This window comes from Condylura cristata, unplaced genomic scaffold (assembly GCF_000260355.1).
Source record: "Condylura cristata isolate star-nosed mole 26May11 unplaced genomic scaffold, ConCri1.0 scaffold00018, whole genome shotgun sequence".
Classification (NCBI taxonomy): domain Eukaryota; kingdom Metazoa; phylum Chordata; class Mammalia; order Eulipotyphla; family Talpidae; genus Condylura; species Condylura cristata.
The window spans coordinates 40788200-40811486 of record NW_004567119.1 but is presented as its reverse complement, the minus strand read 5'-3'; positions in this window follow the sequence as shown (position 1 = coordinate 40811486).

The window sequence follows — 23287 nt, the reverse complement described above, 5'->3', positions numbered from 1 at the left end:
TAAGGATACCTCCTGGCCCTCCCTGGGGGTGCAGCAGGTTAAAGCACAGCACTAAGAAGCTAAATCTACATCAGCATGAGATGTAGGGAGGTGTCCCACAGGGCGCATCAGACCTCTCCTGACCCACCCCCTGCTCCCCTCAGCAGTGTACTTCTTGATCGGCCTGTTCTGCTCCCCACTCTGTCTCTGGTGAAGAGTCTCACCACCCTGCACCTCTGGCCTGTACCCCAGTTTTAAATAAAATTTAAAAAATAATAATAATAAAGACAACCCTTGAGGCTTGCCCCACATGAAATGGTCTCACACTGCTGTGCTGTCTGAGTTGTTGATTTTGGTGCGATTCTTTTTGTTGTTTTCTGCTTTGAGGTTGTCAACACTCTTCCTTGCATTTGAATTTTCTGACTGTCATCTGCTATAGGTTGGAGAACTCCTCTACTTAGGCTTATTAGAATTGCTTGGGCTTTTTATTATAATCATTATTAAATGTCTTGGCCTAGTCTGGCTCCTATAATAAATGAAAGCTGTGTAGATTTCAGCTAGATTTTGAGCTCATAGAGAGCAAGGATGGTGTCTCAATTATTGACCCATCTCCAGAGCTTAACCTGGTGCTAACAGATAGCATGGGTCCAAAAGATGCTATTTAAAGATGCAATTTTAACAAGGATTGAAATAAAATGTAAGGGCCTCCCTGGTGGCGTAGGGGTTAATCCTCAGTCTAATTATCTGTAAAGCATAAATCCAATCCCTGGCTAGGGAGCTGACCCACAGACCTCTCCTATCTCCCTGCTGCTCCCCTCAGCAGTGTATCTCAGTCAGTCTGTTGTTCTGCTCCCCACTTTATCTCTGGTGAATCCCCTCATGCCTGTACCTTTTCTATGCAAAAATAAAAGAAAAGAAAATATAAGCAAAAAGGATTTAAACAAGTGCTTAAATCTCTGTTGCATCATCAAGTCTTTAAGAGTTTCCTGTTGGTGGTTGGGACTTCTGGGTAAGTGTTTTAGAGATTTAAAAATAATGTGTGTGATACAGAAAGGGGAGGGTGAATTGTATCTTCAAATCTGTGTTAATGAGGACTAAAACTCGGAATGTTAAGGTCCTGACTTTTAAGACAGAGCTATAAAGCAATTGCCAGCCATTGTCTCAAGTTCGATCCCCGGCCAGGGAGGTGACCCACATGGCACAGCAGACCTCTCCTGTCTCGCCTGCTGCTCCCTCAGCAGTGTATTTTAGTCAATCCACCTATTCTGCTCTCCACTCTGTGAATCCTCTCAATCCATCCACTCCCCACCCTACACCTCTTGCCTGTACCCCAGTTCTTGTATGCATAAATAAATAAATCTAAAAAAAAAAAAAAGATCCTGACTTTCTTTTCCAGATGCCTTGGTGGGCTTGGGCCAGTGTGTTAATATTATGGGCTTTGCAAACAATGGAGAAACCCCAGGGTAAAGCCTCCTGGGTGCTTGTCTCCTGCAGCAACTAATCACCTGTGACATCTGTGATGTCTGTCTTGTCTTTTCCTGAAATGACACAGATTCTCCTGGCCAGTTGTCTTGAGGCCCAGTTGTCTTCTGCTTTTGGGGGTCGTATAGAAGCCAGATGATAAAGCTAGGCTGCTTAATGAGCTGTCTTTAAGGTTCAGGTCATGAGGCAGAGTAAGAAGGAAGCCAGTCCCTCTGAAATCAAATTCCAGAAACTGCTGCAGTGGTACATTTTGTTCACACATCAACTAAACTGGGGAAAGTGACCCCAGAGTTGCTAGCTTGGTGACTACTTTGGACTCCTTATCTAACAGGAATCTCAAATACAAGTCTTTGCTGGGCAACTAAGCCCAGTAAGAGGGTATTTTTCTTCTTGATCTTAAAGACCTGGTAGCTTCTGGGCAAATCAAATCTGACCAGAGCTAAGTAGAGATCGAGCATCTCCCAGAGCCCTTTGTGGTGGCAGCTGGGACAGCAGGATCAGAAGCAGGGCCCCAGATTCCCATAATCAGTGGTCCTTGACCTGGCTGGCCATCAGAATCACCTGGGCACATTTGAGATGATCTCTGGCATCCACTCTGCACCCCAGACCAACGGCACCAGAATCTGATTCACAAGCATCAGGACAGCCTAGGAAATGGGCGATGAACACACTAGAGAGAGTTTAACCATTTCAAGTGATTGAGCTCAGAGAAGAAAGGGTGTGACTTTAAGCTCTTCGTTGGGGAATTAGGCCAAGAACACGGCCAGCATGCGCCAGGCACTATATTCCCAGTGACGGAGCAGAAGGAGAACCTTCTAAATGGCATCCCAGCGCAGCTGCTCAGGCTCTGAGGATGCCACCTACGCCCGTGATGGCGGAGAAACTCATTCTGGGCTTCCGTCTTCTCAACTATAAAATGGGGGTTAAACTATTTACCCTGCCACCCTGGTAAGCAGGAGGTAATAGGTGGCAGGCATTCAAAACAGTAGGTTTTTTGTTTTTTTTTTTTAAAGATTTATTTATTTAGGGGGCCTCCCCTGGTGGCGCAACAGGTTAGGATGCAGCACTGCAAGCTGGCCACAGCCGCCTCAGTGCAGTTTCGATGGGCCCCGGAGCTGACCCACATGGCACGGCAGACCTCTCCTGTCTCCCCCGCTGCTCCCTTCAGCAGTGTATCTCAGTAGATCTGCCTGTTCTGCTCCCCGCTTTGTCTCTGGTGAGTCCTCTAACTTCTGGCCTGTACCCCAGTTCTTGTGTGCATACAGAACTAGGGTACAAGCCAGAGATTCAGGGGCAATGAGAATCTTCACCAGAGACAGAGTGGGGAGCAGAACAGGCAGATGGATGAAGTACGCTGCTGAGGGGAGCAGCGGGCGAGACAGGAGAGATCTGCCACACCATGTGGGTCACCTGCGGGACCAGGGCTTGAACCCGCACTGAGGTGGCTGTGGCCAGCTTGCAGTGTTGCGTCCTAACCCGTTGCACCACGATGGAGGGCCCACAAAACAGTAATTATTAACACAGTTGCCCCCTGACCCAGATAGACTCCTCTGGCGTCTGGTCGTCTCTCCCCTTATCTGTCTCTCCCTATGTAAGCTGGACAGGAGGTTTAGAAGAAAGGTAAATGGTTAAAGTTGTTATTGTAGATGATGCTCTATCTACTATCTACTTCTTAACATCATTTCTCAATCAAACTAGTTTTGATTAACAAGTCTTTTCATACGTTCACAGGCAATTATGCTTTCACAGTATAACTTTATGTATAAATACAAGTTTTGGTTTCCACAGTTCGTATTTTAATGATGGAAAAATGGTATATGTGGAGGCTACAGATACTGTGTAGAGATCTCCTTGCTGTTCCAGTCCTGGCTCTACCCCTTTTAGTCAATTGCATCCCTACTCAAGATCATCAAAGAAAGTCACTCCCAGTCACAACCTGCTAAGTTAGCTGTTGAAACCTTCAACCAAAATTAGTTTAATTATGTGTCCTCTGGTTTGTTTTTAAATTCTGAGGATTGTGTCTCAACAATTACAAGGCTCGCATCCTAATTTTTTCTTTTAATTTGTGCATACAAGAGCTGGGGTGCAGGCTAGAGGTGCAGGGGGTGAAAGGATTCACCAGAGACAGAGTGGGGAGCAGAACAGGCAGTTTGACTGAAATTCAGTGCTGAGGGGAGCAGCAGGCAGACAGGAGAGTTCTGCTGAGTCAGCTCCCTGGCTGGGGACTGAACTATTGTCCCGGTGACTCTCCAAACCTTAATAGGGCTGAGACTTTAACCCTTGCACGACCAGGGAGGCCTTGTACATGTCCTACTTTTGAAATACTATATGGGGTTGCACCACTGTCATTTTCCTATACCCAGTTTTCAAAGGATGCCTTTATATAAATAATAGAATTAAGTAGTCTGCAATCACATACAAAAGCTGGTTTTCATCCAACCTTAGGGGAAGTAACATTAATTAAAAGCTTATACACCTGGCACTGTGCCAAGTGTTTCACAGAATGGTGGCATTAATCCTCGGCTCCCTGTGGATGCTTGCCATGGGCATTTGCTTCCATCATAGGCTTATCAGATTTAATAAATAAAAATATAGGATGTCCAGTTAAATCTGCATTTCAGATCAGTGACAAAGAACTTTTAGAATAAGTCTTTCCTAAATATTCAAATCTAACGTGGCATCCTGTGGTCTGCAATCGTGGCTCTCTGCGTGGGAAGACTTCCACTACGCTTTGCCAAAATCTGACCGGCCGGGCCCTCCCTGGTGGTGCAGAGGGTTGGAGCGCTGCACTCCTAAGCTAGCCAAGCTTCAGCATGAGTTCGATCCCATCCCCGGAGGTGACCACAGGGCACAGAGGACCTCTCCTGTCTGCCCGCTGCTCCCCTCAGCAGTATACTTCGTCAGTGGGCCTGTTCTGCTCCCCCCTCTGTCTCTGGTGAAGCATCTCACGGCCCCTGCACCTCTGGCCTGGACCCCAGTTCTGTATGCATAAGCGAATAAATAAATCATAAAAAAAAAAATTTGACTCATCCTCGGGTGAATCTGCTTTTTCTCCTCTCCACTCCCAAAGTGCAAACAGTGAACTGATCACGCATGCTGTAGCATGACGTCACACCTCTTCCTTCCACCAGAGACATATGTCCTGTGGCTTATCCTCACTGGAGCCCGGGTTCTTCAGAGAACGCGGGCACATCTGGCATTGAGCCTCAAACCTGGCTGTCAGGAGGTGCCTGGGCGCTATTTGTTATGTGAAAACATGAGAGTTGATTTCCAAAATCAGAACTACTTTGTCTTTTCATTTTGAGAGTCCATTTTTTCTCTTAATCCTAAATCCAGTGGTTTGAACATCACTAACATATGTGCTTTTTTTTTAAAGATTTATTTATTTATGCATACAGAGCTGAGTTACAGGCCAGAGGTGCAGGGACAGTGAGAGGATTCACCAGAGACAGAGTGGAGAGCAGAACAGGCAGATCAATGAAGTAATTGCTGAGGGGAGCAGCCGGTGGGTCAGGAGAGGTCTGCCACGTCATGTGGATCCTCCAGGCCGGAGACGGAACTTGCACTGAAGCAGCTGAGGCCAGCTGCGTCACCAGGGAGAGACTGTGCTTTTTTTTTTTTTTTTTTTAAGATTTATTTATTTATGCATATAAGAACTGGGGTACAGGCTAGAGGTGCAGGGGCTGAGAGGATTCACCAGAGACAGAGCAGGGAACACAACAGCAAAATGGCTGAAATCCACTGTTGAGGGGAACAGCGAGCAAGACAGGGAATGTCTGCTCAGAGAGCCGGGTCAGCTCTGGCCAGAGCTCCAACTCTTGCTGCAGCTTCACAGTGCTGCACCTCAACCTGGTGGGCCATAGGGAGGACCCTGGCATTTGTGCTTTTAAGAGACTTAATCCCAGATCTTCCAGTTTAGGAGAAAGGGAACAAATACTAACCTTTTCTTTCTCTGGACAGGAAATGAGACAACGGGGGAAGGGTGAAGGAGAGCATTACCAACCATGAGTTGCAAAATAAAATAATTATTACAGCTTCACACGAACTTGTTTCCATAGGTTTCTTTCCTCGCGTGCAAGGGGGTGTGTTCTGAAGCTGCTAAGTAAGTTTCTGAAAATTGGAAAAAAGAAATCTGGGCGCTTTTGCCAAGGGATTTGCTCCCCTTCTTTGTCTCCTCCAACTAATCCCGGGTGGCTGAGAGTTGCCCATGTCTGGGTTCAGGCAGAAGGGAGAAAAGTCTTTTCAGAATAGCTGGAGGCTGCCGGGTCCCTGGGAATTGATGGGAGGAGGACAAAGGCGCAGGGGGGCACCTGCAGAGGGCGAGGCCTGGGCAGGGCACACATCTCCCTGCCATTCCCCCTCTGGGGTGTCTGTCTGTTGACACCCTGGCTGCTTCCTGCCCCCTCTCTCTGGCCCTCCCCAGCCCCTCTGTTGTCAGGCTCCTGTTTTACTGCTCTGTTTCAATGGCTTCTAATTGGCTGCTCTGCCTCTTAATGGTTTCTACCCAACTGCAGGGCTGACATTTACTTCCTTGATTTCCACCCCTCTCTGTGCTCTCTGGCCTCCTTTGTGCACAGAGCTTAAATTAGGCAGATTCTCAGATCCAGCACCTTTCTATATTTCAGCCTGGGCCTCTTTTGGGGGTGGGGGGTAGGCGTGAGAAGAGCCTTGGAAATAGACCGTGAGCGGAATCAGCCCTAACACCTGTAGATAAATCCAGCTCTGTGACTTATCTGTGCCCAGAACCCCAGGTGATTCTGAGCTGTCCTCTTTGGTTTGCCTTTTAACTTGGCCCAGCCTGCTAATTTCAGCTGGAACACGCTCTCATTCCACTCCCTGTTCGACCACTGTCTGAAGAGTTGCAGCTCCTTTCATCATCGAGAAGGTTCTGGGCTGAGCACTAGACTGTCTCATCCCCAGGACCTCAGAGCTACATGATCTTAATCTCTAGCTTAATGCAGTGCCTTAGTTATCACAATCTCAACTCATCGCCTTCTCTGTCCTGAGATGTCGCTATCTTTGGGCTGAGGAGGAAAATAAACCTCAAAGGATTTCATTAAAACATCTTCACCCTGTGATCATGTGTGCATTTGTCTCTTAGTCTTACAACCTCAAACAAAACTGAAAGAAATGTCCGTCGCCCAAAGATTTGCCTAGAATGAATGGTCACAAAATTAATTCAGGGCCTTCCTCATGCTGCAAGGGGTTAAGTCTCAGCACTATGAAGCTCAGCCACTGCAGCACAAGTTCGATCCTCAGCCAGGGAGGTGACCCATGTCACCTTTCCCGACCTGCCCACTGCTCCCCTCAGCAGTGTATTTCAGATCCACCTGTTCTGCTCCCCACTCTGTCTCTGGTAAATTCTCTTCCTCCCCTTCTCTCTGGCCTACACTCCAGCTCTGGTATACATACGTAAAATACACCTTTAAAAAAAAAGCCCATAAATTCAACATTGCTCTCAGGTTATGGATTATGCAACTTACTCACTGATAGGCATCAGGCCCTATGCATTCCCTCCAAACTGGGACAACAATGCTTCTCTAGCTTGGGGATCATCTGGCAGGCTGGTTCCAGGCACCAGCATCAGCTAAGCAGCTATCAGTTAAGCAAGTGGTTTACTTGTATCTATAATCTGCCTCCAGGGATCAGTTTTACTTGATTCTTAATTATATTCTGCTTTCCGTCTCTCCGAGTCCCTTGGCGCATGCGCACACACACACATGTACACACAATTCCCCTTCAATTGGGCTGTCTCCGGAGTTTCCAGTGTGATGTGCAGTTCATCCCAGAGCTGGCCTGATGGACAGCCGTCTCCTCTGGCCAACGTTTCACCAAGGATGACAGCAGCTGCCTCTGGTCACCATCCAGTGGCGTGTCCAGGGAGCCAAAGTACAGCTCAGTGGAGAGTCTCTGAGACAAAGAATAGCTATGGCTGAGAGGCGGCCATGATGAAATGGCTCCTTGGAGCAGAAGTTGAATGCAAATGGGAAGGCAGTTCACTTTCTCATGCTGAGTTATGATATTAGAAGCCAGGTTGATAAAGACCCTTCTGCTGCCCAGATATTAGCTCGCAGCTGAGAGGCTGCTGTTCAAGCCTCAGGAAGCAGCAGGTTGGCTGAGTCTCCACGGGACAATTACATCCAAAGCAATGTAGTCTGTGTAGGAACACCTCCTCCGGGCAGCCCCCCTTGATTACTTCTGGCATTGCTTTCTCCTTCCTCTTTTGCTGCTGAGTGGGCCAGAGAATAATAGAAGGGAGTGGCTATTTCTGCTGATCTAGACACTCATGACTGGCTTACCTGGCTTATAAACTCTTAGAACCCAGCCATAATTGACATACAATAAAATGCATTTTGACAAATGTATGTGCCCTTATAGCCACCACCCCATCGAGGATAATCTGATTAATCCTCACATTTAATCCTTATGAGATGGACTGGTACTATTCTCTCAGTTTTATAGCTAAGGAAACAGGGCCAGAAAGACTGATAACAGTAGCGATAGTAATGGCACACGCCGCAGGCCCGCTCTGTCTGGGTCGTGTTTATCACCTCGTTGCTTTCCCCCTTATAGCCGGTAGGCCCAGCGACAGGAGAAGACACTGCCCATGGCCACACAGCTTAGTAGCTGCAGTGGGATTTCTGGGGTTCAGCTTAAGCTCATAGCCCAAGAGTACCTTCTCCTCAGAGAATGGAGGTTTTCCCCACTTAGACATTCTTTACTCAGAAAGACACCCCAGCCCAACAGAACTCAAGGCCAGAGAAAGGGGAGGCTGCAGGAAGGCGAGCCCCACTGCTTCCTGGATCCTGGAGACCCACCCTACCGCAGAAAAGGCGAAAATTACAAAGCAGCCTTGTCTTGTTACCCTCTGAAACATTACGCTTTCCATCTAAAGAACTTCTGTGTTCCTGCTCCCCCAGAAACGAGATCCGAATTGCCCTGAAAGGGTCACTTTGGCCTGGTAGACAGCCATCTAGTTTTGCCAGCAGTGCTGAGCGCCTCCAAGGGACCTGCTTACCCTCTTTGAACGCTGATGCCCCATTTGTGCAAGGAAAGGCAAAGGCTTGGGACCCTGAAGCACAAAGCTCAGCCCACCCCCCTGTCTTTTACCCACTCCTCTCACTGCGCCTCCCTCCCCCAAAATGGGAGCCCACAATGACTGCAAAGGCTGGTGTGGACATTTGTCCTCTGCGTAAACACGGCAGTTAACATGCTGGTGGGGCCTTTCTCTCTTCTTGCCATTCTCTCCCACCTGGTAGAAGACCCAGGCTCTCTAAATCTTTTTGTTGGTTCGTTTCCATGGCAGTTATTGTCTGTTTGTGAGCACATCCGCCCCCTCATCTCTCTCCCTGCAGAACAGCAGCAGCAGCAGCTGAGACGGAGGGAGTGGTGGGTAAAGCAGGGGACTCTGGGAGTGGCTGGGGGGGCTCTGGGTGGCCCTTGTCTCCTGGAACTCAGAGACCCCCTCCCCCTCAGTTCTGTGCGTGTAGGTGGGCATCCGCTTCAGGCCCCTCCGCAGCTGATTCACCAGCCACAAGCAGTGGTCGGCATCCATGGTGGGGGAAGCCCTCAGCACCCTGGTGCAACCCTAGGGCACCCTGGGGACACTGGCCAAGCACCAAGGTGCTGGGTGTGGCTCCAAGTGTGTGAGAGTGACACTAAGCTCAGCTCCCGCCCTCCGCACACTCCCACAGTGAAGGAGAGCTACATCAAAGGCTATGTGAAGGCCTGGTGAGGCAAGCTGGACATCACACCCTCCTTTGGCTCTCTGACTTTGGGCAAGGCCCTTAACTGCTTTTATTTTCCTTGGATTGAATTTTTTAATTTATTTTTTAATTTTTTTAAAAAGATTTACTTATGGCCCTCCCTGGTGGTGCAGCGGGTTAAAGCACTGCACTAAGAAGCTGAAACCACTTCCACATGAGTTCGATTCCCGCCTGCCCCGGAGGAGACTACATGGTGTGGCAGACCTCTCCTGACCCGCCCGCTGCTCCCCTCAGCAGTGTACTTCGTAGATCTGCCTGTTCTGCTCCCCACTCTGTCTCTGGTGAAGCCTCTCACCACCCCTGACCCTCTGGCCTGTGCCCCAGTTCTGTATGCACAAATAAATAAATCTTTAAAAAAAAAAAAGATTTACTTATTCATACAGAACTGGGGTACAGGCCAGAGATGCAGAGGGTGAGAGGATTCACCAGAGACAGAGCAGGGAGCAGAACAGGCAGATCGACAAAGTCCACTGCTGAGGGGAGCAGCGGGCGGGTCAGGAGAGGTCTGCCGTGCCATGTGGGTCACCTCCAGGGCGGGGATCAAACTCACATTGAAGCGGCTGCGGCTTGCTTGTAGTGCCGTGCGTTAAGCCGCTGTGCCACCAAGGAGTGCCCTGAATTAAATTTTTTTTATATTAAGGCCCTTACCTTCTTTACATCTCAGCTTCCTCATCTGCAAAATGGGGTTAATGATAGTGCCTGTGTCACAGGCGAAATGACAGACCTACACAGTTACATTCACATACGTACATATACGCACACAAACACAGCTTGGATCAGTTCATGACATGAAATAATCACTGTATGCTTATTTATTATTATGAGCATCAGATGAAACTCAGTTACATAAGAAATAAAGAATGTGTTGCCACGCAAGGCAGTCATTAGTGCTATGACCATGACAGATGAAGCATTAGAGGCCGAATCCTGTCACCTGTAGGCATCATCCGGGCTCCTGGGAGAAGTGGCCTTGAGGTTGAACACCAAGAGTGAATCGGGTTCCAGCAAGCAGGGACGCGCCAGGGTCCCTGGTAGTCACCCAGGCAAAAGTCAAAGGCCTTTTGGGCATCAGTTCAGAGAGCAGTTTGGCGGCAGCGAGGGTACCAAGGCTGGCCGCCAGCATCTTGGAGATAAAGGCCAAGTTGGGGTGTGACATGAGGATCCAGCCCAGGAAGGGGGCTGAACAAGACCCAGACTGGGAGCAGGGCCTGGCCCTAGCTGTGATTCCAGTTGGACTGGGTGCTCCAAAGCTGTCTTTTCCCTGGGCTGTTGTCTCTCCTGTGAATGGGCAGATTGAAGTTGGATTTCTCTCTCAATGTACCATGTTAACCACAGCATGGGAATGTAAAGTTATGTATCAGTTTGTCAAATGCAAAGTGCTCCTCAGAGATAAAGGAGAATTAGTATCAGCTGCAGGACTCGGGGGGATGCAGGAATAAGACATTTAACAAGGAGACTATGAAGATGGTCTAGTGCAACAGCTGCCTCATTGAATGAATGACTCTCCCTTAACTGATGGATGGCTGGACTCATTCATTCATTCAACAGATATTTCTGGCATTCCTGGGACAGGCCAGACGCCAGGCTTGATGATAGGAAAGACTTGAGTAAGGGTCTCCCAGACACTTACAAACAACTCGGGGAACAGGCAACTTGGGGGTGTCCCTGTGCCCCACGCTAGCTTCCTCCACCCTGCTGGCCCTCTTCCTTTAGAGATGATTGCTGTTCCGCAATCATTTATTTATTGCTGATTATTGGTTCCCCAGAGACCTCCACCCCAGGGGTCTTGAGAACACCTCCTCTCTGCCCTCTGCTGCTGGGGAGCTATAAGGGCTCCCCAGTAAACAGCTCAATATTCTTTATTCACAAATACCAAGCATCCCCCTTGCCTCCCATCACCTTGAGATGAACTGAAGTGCTTTAATAATTAAACTGAATGAATTTGTGTAATTAGCACCTTAACATTATATCAGAACCATGCCAGAGGTTTTCTATTTAAATGTAAATTGATCTTCCAGAAGGGAAGCTAATAAGTGATGAAAATAGATAGCAAAAGGAAGATGAGGAAGCAGGCGGGAGGCGCTTAGGTGCAGCTGATACTGCGGTCATGGTGACTTGCCACCTGCAGCCACACTCCACCCTCCAAAGCCAGGGTCCGGGACTGAGGGAGTTTGAGGCGGGGCCTTGTTGGGGGTAGGGGGTGGGTGGGAAGGATGTCCTGAACAAACTCCACAAACACAGGTTTTAGGGACGCCACCCCCACCCCAGACCACAGAGACCCAAGACACCAACGATGACAAATCCCATAAAGTCACCACCTCTGAAGGAGGATGCTGGGAACTAAGGGTGGAGCTAAGCAGCCAGGCTTGGCGCATAGCCAGACACGTGGGCCTTGGGGGCTCTTGGCTTATTGCCAGCTCTCAGCCTGCTATTGGGGTCCCAGCTCAGTGGAGCTGGTAGGATGCATTCACCAATTTATCTCCCTCTCTTTCTCCCTAGGTTACTCCTTTCTTCATATCTCCTTTGTGTAATTAAACCCTTTCTTACCCTTTTTGTGTGAGCCTGTAGCTGAGCCTCATTCTAGTCCCTTTTAAGCACACGGGTGAGGACCCACGGTCAGGCCACCCCATTTCACGTTGGGGCTGCCCTGTAACAGCCTGGAGACTGAGTCTAGTTCTCCTTTTTATTCTTGGGGATGCCCCAGTCAGCAGCCACTGGGCTGCTGGAGACCATGTAGAATCTGGGTGCATTTCAGGGGATCCAGGCCTTGGAGTAGAATTAGGGTCTGCTCCTGCTTGGCAACAAGAACTGGGGTGAGTTACTTAATCTCTCTGAGCCTGCTCCATCAGAATGTAAGCGACTACTCGTGCTTATTCCTCCAAAGAGCGTTGTCAAGACGATGTGAGAAACAGAGAAAATGTGCCTGTATCCAGCAGATGCCCAACAAATGTTAGCTTCTTTCCATGGCTACTAGATGTTGCTGACATGACTTGACATGTCAAAGTAAGTGAGAAGCAAGATCAAGATACTATAATAGTCATGACCAAAAAACTGATCTCTTTCCCGCCCCAGTCTCCTCTCCAGCTTTTTCTTTCCCTCTTTCCCACCCTGCCAGGGTGTGGGGGGTAAGCAAGGGGCCACACGAAAGTAAGTATTTCCCTCCTTTCAGGTCACACACTCTTGCTGACCACCACCCCACTCTGCTGTTGTAGTGAGCGAACGGTGTGGCTGTGTTCCAATATAATTTTATTTATAGGATGGTAATGTGAATTTCATGTCATTTTCGTGTGTCATGCAATATTTTTCTTTTGATTATCCCCCCTCCCCTAACCATTGAACACCATAAGAACTATTTTTAGATCACAAGCTGCCCCTGTTTGCTAACACCTGCCTGCTGGGTTACAAGTACTGGGGGAAGTCTGGGCAAGGAGACTCCAGAACACAACTCCTGAGGCTGGGACGCCAGGGGAGGGTGTCACCCAAGGAAGAAAATAGCCCTTTCTGGGCCTGGACTGTAGGGGACACTCGAGAGGCCTGGGGTGAGGCCTGCTGGGACATCAGCCCTTGGGTCAGGGCAGGAAGGAAAGTATCACGCTAGTTTCTGCTTAGTGGGGTCTGGGAAGTGTAACAGAGGGGCCCCCAGGGAAGGATTGGCTCTAGGCTCCTGCCCTGATCCAAGGAAGGGTGGACTTGAGCAGGAAGGAGGAGAAGCTGGAGAGGAGACTGGGGCAAGAGGGAAGAGGATGGAAACCAGAGGAGGCCTGGAGGGGCACATGGCAGAGATGTGTGAAAAGGCCACACTGGCTTCCTGGCCCTGGACTGGGTGAGACAGACGAGGGTGAGAGACCTATGGGGAGGTTACCAATGGCAGCTTTTGTCTTGATTTCGATTTTGCTCTTTTCCCAGACTTGTATAGCTGTTTCTGAGCCTTTTCTATGGGAAGGTGGCTTAGACGTATGGCGGGCTTTCGGGGCTCTGGGCCAACCCTGATTGGCCGGACTTACACCCACAAGGGGATGGGTGACTTCAGGTGCTTGATTTGGAAGCTATATTCTTTGTCTTGTCTGTGTTGCACACTAATTATAGTAAAGTTCCTCTCCATGAATGATCTTGTGCACTCGAGTATGCTTGGATGCGGCAGATGGTAGAACATACTTAGAACAGGCAGGTGTGGGGGTTTCAGGGTGCCCCTCTCCTTGCCCTGTGACAGGAGCTCCTGGGCCCACCGCAGGCTGTCACAGCCTTCTGGTGGCAGGCGAGGGAGCCACACTCCAGGCCTGGGGCCCCAGCTCTGTCCTCAACTGGGAAGGCACAGCAGGTTCTTGGGGGCTCCTGGGACCCTTGTGTGCCTGCCCTGCCCCGGCCTGCCTGCTGCTGCTTCAGCTGAGGCTGGCCTTTCTCTCCCCTCTCCTACGCTCTCTTACATCTATTCTTAAACGCACACACCAGCCCACTAGCTGCCGGCCCATCACACCACCCTCTTCTTTGTCTCTGCACAGAGAACGTAGTCGGTCACTACACCAGATGGCCACCTTGCTGCTGCAGCAGATTGTCCAGATTGTCCGGCTCCCGTGGGAGGAGGGTGGACACAGAGCGGGATGATACGTGCTCTGTGGTGTCCGGCCCTCCTTGCTAAGGTGCCTCTCCCTCCCCCTCCTGCCGAGTCTTGAGAGCTGTGTGCGTAAGCTGAGAGTGTGTGTGCATGTGTGCGAGTGATATGAAGTACCGGAGGAGAGAGGAGGTGAGACAATGATGAGTGAAAGGCACCCCACACCTCCACGGAAGCCCTAACCATGGTGGACAGGCATCCCTTCTGCTGGAGGGTGAGCTGGACCTGCCTCTCTAGCACCTGGGTTGGGGTGAGCAGAGGCAGAGAGGGGGAACTGTCCTTTCTTCTTGGCTCTAGAAGCCCCCAGCTGAGAATCATCTCACACAAGCTCAACTTATGCCCCCCCCCGCCCCCCCCAGCTCAACTTATGCCCCCCCCCGCCCCCCCCATCGCCATCCCGTTCCTTGCCCCATAGGAGAGCCCAGAGCCTTGAATTCTGCTGCACATTGGGTTCTGACAAAATCCTGGGTGCCAAGAAGGGTAATGGGATTGTGAGAAACCCTATAGTGGGCAGTAATGATCAAACAGAAGCTCAGAAATGTCACTAGCAGAGCAGTGTCTGGGGGAAACAGGGGACTCCCCGGGCACCGCCCTCCTCTATCGGGGTGGGGAGGAGCAGAGAGCCTCGCACCTGAGCTTCTGTCCTCCAGAGGAGAAGGTGGAGCCGGGAAGAGGAGCCCCAGCAGGAGGTAAGGGGCCGGGCCCTTTGTTTACCCTCATCTGCTGTCAGCGGTGAGAGGGCTCCGTAGGACTGCAGGTCCCATGGGGGTCCTGGAGAACAGACCCCCCCCTCCCACCTGCCAGCGCGCATGCGCAACCCCTCTCCCACCCCGTCCCTCCCCCATCCCCCATCCCCCATACCGCCCCTCCCCCATGCCGCCCTCCCCACCGTGGCTGGTGGGCGGGTCCATCTGCCAGTCAATCTTCCTTGCGGGCTCTGGTGTTGCTGCTGGGCTGGTGTGTAAATCTCTGGGAGGCCTCGCAGCTCTGCCAGGATACGGAGCTCTTTTTAATTAAGAAGAATGTAGGATGCTGCTGGCTCTGGAAATGGCAGTGTTAGCTTACTAATGGGCATTTAAAGAACCATTTTTGAGTGGTCTGCTGCTGCCTTTAGCCTCTGCTGCTGTGCCCCCGTGGAGGCTTCTCAGTCCTCTACATTAGAAGGGGAGGGAGGTCCCCCAGGGCCCAGCCAGGTCCTGGCTGGTGACTGGGACAAACGGGCACGTTTTTGCTTTTAAAGAAAGGACCAGGATGAAGATGCTTTGAATCACTGAGTCCTTTGCTGGCTATCCTTTTAGCTTGTGGAAGACAACAGGCACCCCAGAAAGGACATGACCCCCCAGGAAGACTTGCCAGACTCCCAGGCCATGCTCAGCTCTGTGAGGGCCAGCCACCAGCCCCCTGCTCCCCTCCCTCGTCCCACCCCCACCCCCACCCGCCTGTCGCTGCTGTCTCCAAGTCCTGGGCTGGTGGGCTGGTGGGCTGGTGGGAGGAATGAGCATAGCAAGCAGCGACCAGACCAGGGTAGGGCCTCCAATGAAGTCCCTCTGGTGACTGGACCGCAGGAGGCTGGCCAAGCCCCTGATTGCTGGTGGCAGTTAAAGGGTTGGCAAGTAAGAGAGAGAAAGGAGAGTAAGAGTCACAGAAGGAAGTTTATTGCACTCTCTGGCAATACCCACACACGTGTATGGCAGGTATTGTCATGGTATTGGCAAAAAGCAAACTTTTTACACAGTTATGGGTGGACCACCTTAGTGGGTCACTTTGCCTTTATTTGGAGTTGTTTTTCCTTGTTTTCGGGATACTGACATTTTTCAAGCCCTTTAACCTGCTGTCATTAGGTGATGCTTAGTCACTGGGTAGGTTCTGGGTCTATAAGTTTCTGCCCTGGGTGGTTCTTAACTGACCCCCCATCCCCACCCCCTCACCCTCCACTGACCTCCCTGGGCCTAACAGGCAGGACTTCAGTGTGTCTGTACCACCTGAGGAGGGGAGGTGCTCTGTTCTGGACTCTCCTGTGTGTCACTACGCCCTAACCATTGTCACTACGGCCCCCCCTCTTTTTGCCCCAAATGCTCCCACTCTCTCTTCATCTCCATCCCAACTTTACAGACAAAGGAATGGAGAGGTGCACAGCCCAGTTATGTCGGGGCGCGCTGTCATCACCACCCTTACCACCCTTCAGCTTGAACACAGAGGAGCCTGCAGCTTCTGGACTCTGCCTTCCCCAAGTTGTGCAAGTCCTGAGTCTGAAAACCAAGAGGACCCCTTGCCCATAGCCCACCATCCTGGGCCTGGATCCATTATCCAGTGTTCCCATGATCCCTAAATAGGCAAGAAGGTGCTCTGGGGAACAGCGACACTCCTCCCTTGAACGCCACTCCCCCCTTAAGTCCTTCCAGGTTCCAGCGCCCCATGTTTCTCTGCAGAGGAGAGAGCAGGGTGAGTGGCTGAACCAGCATGGCTAACTCAGCAGCCTGGTGTACAAGGCCTGGCCTGATGCCTGAGGCTATTCCACGGGACCCTAGGTTACCCCTAGGGTGACAACGCCATTTGAACAGATGCAGATCATGGTTCTGATGGCTGGCACCTGCGTCACACCATCTCCCATAGAGTCCACTTGAGCCCTAAATCCTTCCTCTGGGCTGACGTGGGGACTGGGTGGCCCTAATGAGGCCTTTCCATGGTGGGGAGGAAGCTGCTTCTCCCTTGGTCTGCTGGCAGTATCTGTCCTAATTGGATGAGTCATCCCTTCCCCAGCCCCTGCTCATAGCCCCAGCGTGTGGGGAGGAATAAAAAGGTGATTAGCTAAGGGACAGCACAGCTGTGCTCCAGATAGAAGGCCATTGGGCTGCGGAGCAGATTCTCTCAGCCATGAGGCCAGACACCCTCCCGGGGAGACCTGGGTCGGCTGCAAGAGGCGTGGGTGTGGTCAGGTGGCTCCTTGCACGGGTCGTGATTGGCACCTGTTACTTGGGCCTTTGGCCTGGATATTGTGCAAGTCAGAGGTGCAGAAACATGCATCACAGAGAATTAAAATGCCCTCTCTGGAGCCCCGGCCTGTGGCCAGGGCTATACCTGGAGGCCCCTCCTCCCCAACACCTCTAGTCAGTAAATGCTCTTGCTCACTGTTTTTCACAGGTGAGGAAACTGACATGCAGGGGCACCAGTGACTTATTCTAGGTCACACTGTGAGGGGTCTAAGCCAGGACTCAGGTCCTGCTTCCAGGGTCCATCCCCTGCCCCACTAACCCACCATCACAGGGTGCTGCAGAAAGGGAACTACATAGAAGTCCGGTCTCGGGGCTCCAGCGTCCTCAGCCAGCATGGTACTGCTGGGGCCAGCTGCTGCCACAGGGGAGCTGTTTGCTGGCACTGGCACTAAAGCGTAGAGCTGAGCAGCTCTTCTACCCCTGACCCTCAAAATGCGCCCTCCCCTGGGAAGCTCACTAGGGCTTAGAAGCCCTACTCACACGCATGACCTGATGGGCAGGAGGTCTGCCTCACTGCCTGGGAGGGCCTGTCCTCCCCACCCACAACCTCGGCTCCCACCTCACCTACACAGGGAGCACCTGTTGAATACCTCATAAACTCAATCACCAATGAGTACATCTAATTTATTAAATCACATCTTAATAAACCCAAGATGTGATTTATTTTTTCTAAGATTTACTTATGCATACAGAAATGGGATATAGGCAGAGAGGTGCAGGGGCTGCGAGAGGATTCACCAGAGACAGAGTAGGGAGCAGAACAGGCAGATGGATGGAGTACACTGCTGAGGGGAGCAGCGGGGGAGACATGTGGGTCACCTCCGGGGCCTGGGATCAAACTCATGCTCAAGCAGCTGCAGCTAGCTTCATGGTGTTGCACTTTAAAACATTGTGCCACCAGGGAGGGCCCCTGAGGTGTGATTTTAAAAAAAATACTCAGTGACTTCTTGGGGTTGAGCATTCATTCCACATATTTGCTGGTGGACCAAAGGCTTTCTCCTTAGAGGCTTCATGAATGTTCCTTTTCCGTCATTGCCGGTGCCACCTGTAACCAAGAGAAAAGAGAAACCCAGGTCTCAGAGCAAGGAATTAAGTTTGACATGAGGCAGAACTTCCGGCCAAGGAAAATGGTTACACACTCGTGTGGGGTGGTGAGGAATCAAAGGGATCACTGATGCCCCACCTCTGCCTGGCACGCCTTCACACCCACACCCACCCCTCACTTGGTGCTCTCAGTCCAGCCATGGAAACTGCAGGTGACTCAGAGAATCTTAAGTGGTGGTTGCTAGGTTACAAGCTTCCTCAATGTGCGCTCAATGCAGGACTCAAGGGTGTCACCTGGCTGGGAGGAAGAGTCAAGGGGAGAGAAGGGGCAGTGGAGCAAAGCCAGGACTTCCGGAACAAGCCCTTAGGCGTGACCTGGAAGGCATCGTGGCCTTGTGCTTTTCCACAGGACTGAATCTGCAATCCACAGTCCTCACAGAAGGGGTGATTTCTGGACAGGAGCATCAATTGGAATGGTGGCCTATTCTAGCGCAAGCTGGCAGTCCTTGCCCAGCGGTGGTGCCTGGCACACAGCATGGTATGGGAAAGGGCATCTGGGGTCCTTCCTCCACCATAGCTGAACAAAAAGCCAGAAGCCAGGTGAGAGCAGAAAAGCCTGAATCTCTTAGAGTACACAATCTCTCTGGTGTTGTTGTTTTAAGATCTATTGTTTATGCATACAGAACTGGGGTATGGGTCAGAGGTCGGGGAACAGTGAAAGGATTCACCAGAGAGTGGGGAGCGGAACAAGCCAACTGACGAAGTACACTGCTGAGGGGAGCAGCGGGTGGGTCAGGAGAAGTCTGCTGCACCCTGTGGGTCACTCTGAGGCCCAGATCCAACTCGCACTCAAACGGCTACAGCTAGTTTCCGGTTGCTGTGCTTTAACCTGTTGTGCCACCAGGGAGGACCCATACATGCTCTCATTGGTGATTGAATTGTGATGAAGGAAAACAGCACTGTATCTGGAACTCAGAAGCTAAACCACTCTGAATGGCCCATGCGACCCTAAGCCAGTTACTTCATTTCACTCAGCCTTAGTTTGTACTTTTCACGGGCTGTTGTAAGACACTGAGTAAATGCATGTACGAGTTTAGTTGGGCTCAGTGAGTCATCGCCTCCTGTTCATCTGTGTGCTATCCCATCCTCATCACCATACGTCCGTCCAAACTTGCCCAGTTCTTTGTGGTGGCAGATGAGAAAACAGGTCCTGGATCCCACCAGTGGGGCTCAAACAAGCCTTTATGATGAGGCAGCAAGAGATGCACAGGTAGCCATAGCAGGAGCGGCCAGCAGCGTCAGCAACCCTGGGCTCTGGCCGCAGCAGTGAGTGGCCAGTAAGAGACCGTGAGAGGCGGGGATTAAAATTGAGATGAAAAAAAAAATGTACAAAATGATGTAAAAATAAACTATTATATTTATTTAAAAAAAAAATCAAAGCCATGTCCCTTGGTGATGGGAAACCCACAGGGATTACAATTGAGATGGGGGAAAAAAAAGTACAAAATGATGTAAAAATTATTACATTATAAAAAGATTTTAAAAAATCAATTTAAAAAAATGTGAGTTTTCTTGTCAACAGATGACATATAACCATGGCATTAATAAATACAGTGCTGCCCCCCCCCAAAAAAAAAGAGAGAGAGAGAGACCGTGAGAGGCCAGTGAGTGGTCCGCAGATAACCCCACGCCGGGGGGAAGCCCTATTAGCTTTCATATGATTTATGTACAAAGCCAGCACCGTGCCCAGTTTAGGCCTAGCTTGCAGAAGTTTGTTCCATGCATATAAGCTCTACATCAAAGTTGCATCTTATCTACTGCGCTCTGCACATGGGACGACTCCTCCAGGCCACGTGATAGCTACTAGCCTGTGCTGGAAGGTCACAGCAAAAAACAGAGAAGCTCTGAGAAAACTGTTTTCCCCTGGGCCCTACAGTCTCACAGACACAGGAACAGGGGTGACTGTGTTCCTGTTGGTGAGGCTGACCAGCTTGGTGGGGCGCAGAACACTAGCTGCCCGATGGGCAAAGGAGGTTGAAGACAGCTCCATACAGGCCTCTTTGAGGGGTGTCTGTGGCTTTCAATCTTCCTGTTCCCCCTAAGCTGATTCTGTGAGGATAGTTCAGATGAGAGTTGTCTCCAGTTGCTCCGGGCAGGTTGTGAGCCTTAGGAAGAGAGAGAACGTTGGGGTTTCCTGTGAAAGTTCATTTATTCAAACCACATTCTTTTGGAATTTATGAGTTCTTATTGAACAGAGAAAATAGAACACAACCTTTTACTGTGAAGATTCTAGAGATGTTTGCTTTGTAAACAAAGAACATTCAAACCAAAAAACTGGAATTTGTAAGCCAAGAGTTCATGATACTCAGATGGGTCAGTTGTGAGTGCGGTGACCTGTTTCATGGAGCCCAAACCTTTGGGCTTGTTCTGTTTTCCTTTTCCTTGGTTTTGTTGATGGTAGCTGATGAAGGAAAGAATAGAAAACCTAAAGGAGGCATCCCAAGAGTAAAACCTGACTCATACAAGAAGGTGGCCGGGGAGAGGGGATGAACATGACATTAATCCTACTATAGAAATCAAGACCCTTAGGCTCTGTGCCTTATCACAAGGCAGGAGGCCCAAGCAGGTGTCAAACTACTTCTGGGAGTGTCTGGTACACAGACCTGAGCTGCAGAATCTCCGGTCCTGATTCCACATAATTCTGCAAAATCAGCAGCAGACAGGCCGCTCCACAAAGGAGTGAGCCCTCCCAAAGAGAAAATGACTGACTGTTTCGGTGCAGTCTCTGCCCTGGCCAGGGCAGCGGTCCTCTGCCCACCTGTGCCTAGGCAGGTGCTTCTTTCCACCCACTCTCTCCCCCTGCAGGGCAACAGCTTCCTGTCTGCCCATGACTGGTACCATGCTGGGGCTTCTCTGCACTGACCTCCCTCAGCGGAGGCCGCGCTCCTAAGGCCGCCTGCCTGCACCCATGCAGGCCTCTCTCAACAAACCTGTCCCTTCCAGGGCAGCTCTTCCTGCCCGCTTGCAAGAGTACTCTTCTCTGTCCCTTTCTCCATTAAACCTGTTCTTTAAATATAACTGATGTCTGTATCTTGGAGAAACTCACCTGGGAAACTCGCTGCATGCTGCTGAAAAGGAGTTCTGATGAAACCTTTCCAGAGAGAACCCAAGGACCTGGAACTCCAAACTTATCTCCAAAGACTGCATTAATAGCTGTAGTGGCAATGGTATTAGTAGTGATTTACATCAGATCAAATTACTGGTTTCTAAAAAGGAAGCAGGAAAGAAGGTGGATAAATCTGGTAAAAGGGCTCAACTGTGTTTGTTTTGTTTTTAAAGATTTTATTTTTTATTTATGCATGCAGAAATAGGGTTCAGGCCAGAGGTGCAGGGGCAGTGAGAGGATTCGCCAACAACAGAGTGGGGAGCAGGACAGGCAGATTGACAAAGAACATTACTTAAGGGAGCAGCGGGCAGGTCAGGAGAGGTCTGCTGCGCCTTGTGGGTCAGCTCTGGGGCATAGATCAAACTCACACTGAAACGGCCACAACTTGGCTTGGCTTTGCAGTGCAGCACCAACCCACTGCATAGTGAAGGATAAAATCGGACTTTGAATGGTGAATTTACTGTAATACACACATTGACTTACAATGATGTGCAACTGAAACTTACATTATATTATGATATAATGTTGCTATGAGTCAGAATTGAACTTGGCAAATATTTTTTTTAAAGATTTATATATTTATGCATAGGAAAATTGGGGTACAGGCCAGAGGTGCAAGGAATGAGAGGATTCACCAGAGACAGAGTGGGGAATAGAACAGGAAGAATGACTGAAGTACACTACTGAAGGGAGCAGCAAGCAAGATACGAGAGGTCTGCTGTACCATGTGGGTCAGCTCCCTGGCCGGGGATCGAACTCAGGTATATAGTGCTGCAATTTAACCCGTTGCCCCACCAGAGAGGGCCCAGAACCTGACAGATATTACCTCTTTAATCTTTCCAAAAATCTACAAGGATATAACTATATTATGGGATACTACTCAGAAATAAAGAGCTGTTCACAAAACCTTTATTGATGCACACAACCCTTGGTGGAATGATTTGCGCTGGGGAAAGTCAGCCTCAACAAGCTACAAGCTATATGATTTTACTTCTAGGGCATTCTCGAAATTATGGAAACAGAGAACAGATTGCCAGGGTTTGGGGAGAAATGGGGCATAAAAGGGCAGCGTGAAGAATTCCTGGGGTAATGGAATCCGTCTGCATCTAGAGCCTCAGTTTCCACCGCCTGGCTGTGATAGTGTCAGATGCCACCATTGAGGGAATCTGCAAGTTTTATTTCTAACAACTGCATGTAAATTTATGATTTATCTCAAAATGAAAAGATTAAATTAAAACAACAGGAAGAATCTGAAGTTCAGAGTAATTAGACAATCTCGGACCCAGAATTCAAGCCTCAGAGTGTCAAACACCCCTATGCCTGAGCATTTAAAGATCTGGGGACACTCCAGGAAACCAGGCAGGAGACCCTATAGACTGCATTCCTCAGGCCCGGTGGTGGCCCACGGGTCTCCCAGCGGACTTTGTTACTGGGGATTGCTGTCCTGAAAAGACTATTTATTAGAGAGGCTTGAAAGAATCGTTTGGCAGGCCCTGTGACCTGGCAATGGAGCCAAGGCTGGATAAGGTTTCCCCTTCCCAAAGTACGTGAAGGGATGGGGGGGCGGGAAGGGTGAAGCCTGCCTGCCTGCCTATGAGAGCCTCTGGCTCAGGGACCCACACCTGTCACTTTCCGAGCAGGTGTATTTCCGGGTGGGTGGGGGCGGGGTTGGGCGCTGGGTAAGTCAAGCATCCGTGTTTCGACCAAGTTAAACCGTTCGATAATACCTCCCCCCAGAGCAAAGCGGACTGTTGAACCAGCCTGTCACGAACTGGCTCTGTGTACTGTAGATAAACTGGGTAATTGGACTCTCCGCCTCCTCATCCAAAACAAACACAAACCGCCCACCCCACGCTGGAGGGAGCCGGGTCCTGTCGTCTGGGGACTTGGCTTCAGTGCCCAGCTTTCCCTGACCGGGTGGACAAGGTGAGCGCGTCCCGCTGGGCCCCCCCCCTTCCCCCCGCCGCCGCCGCCGCCGGACGCCGCCAGCGCTTATGTAAAGAGGTCACGGCTCGCTCCGCCGCGGGGTGCGCGCGGATTCCTGCACAGGTGTGGCGGCGGCCGGGGGACGCGTGTGCAGCGGGCTCGCCGGCTTTCTCCCGGCAGCCGCGCCGCGGCTCCTTCCGGCTGCTCATTTCTCTCCAGTGCCTGTCTGGCAGCGGCGTTCCGCCTGGGGAAGGACAGAGCGCCGGCTCCCCCGCTGCCCGCGCCGCGGGCGGGGGCTCCCGGCTCTCGGGTGATGCGCTGC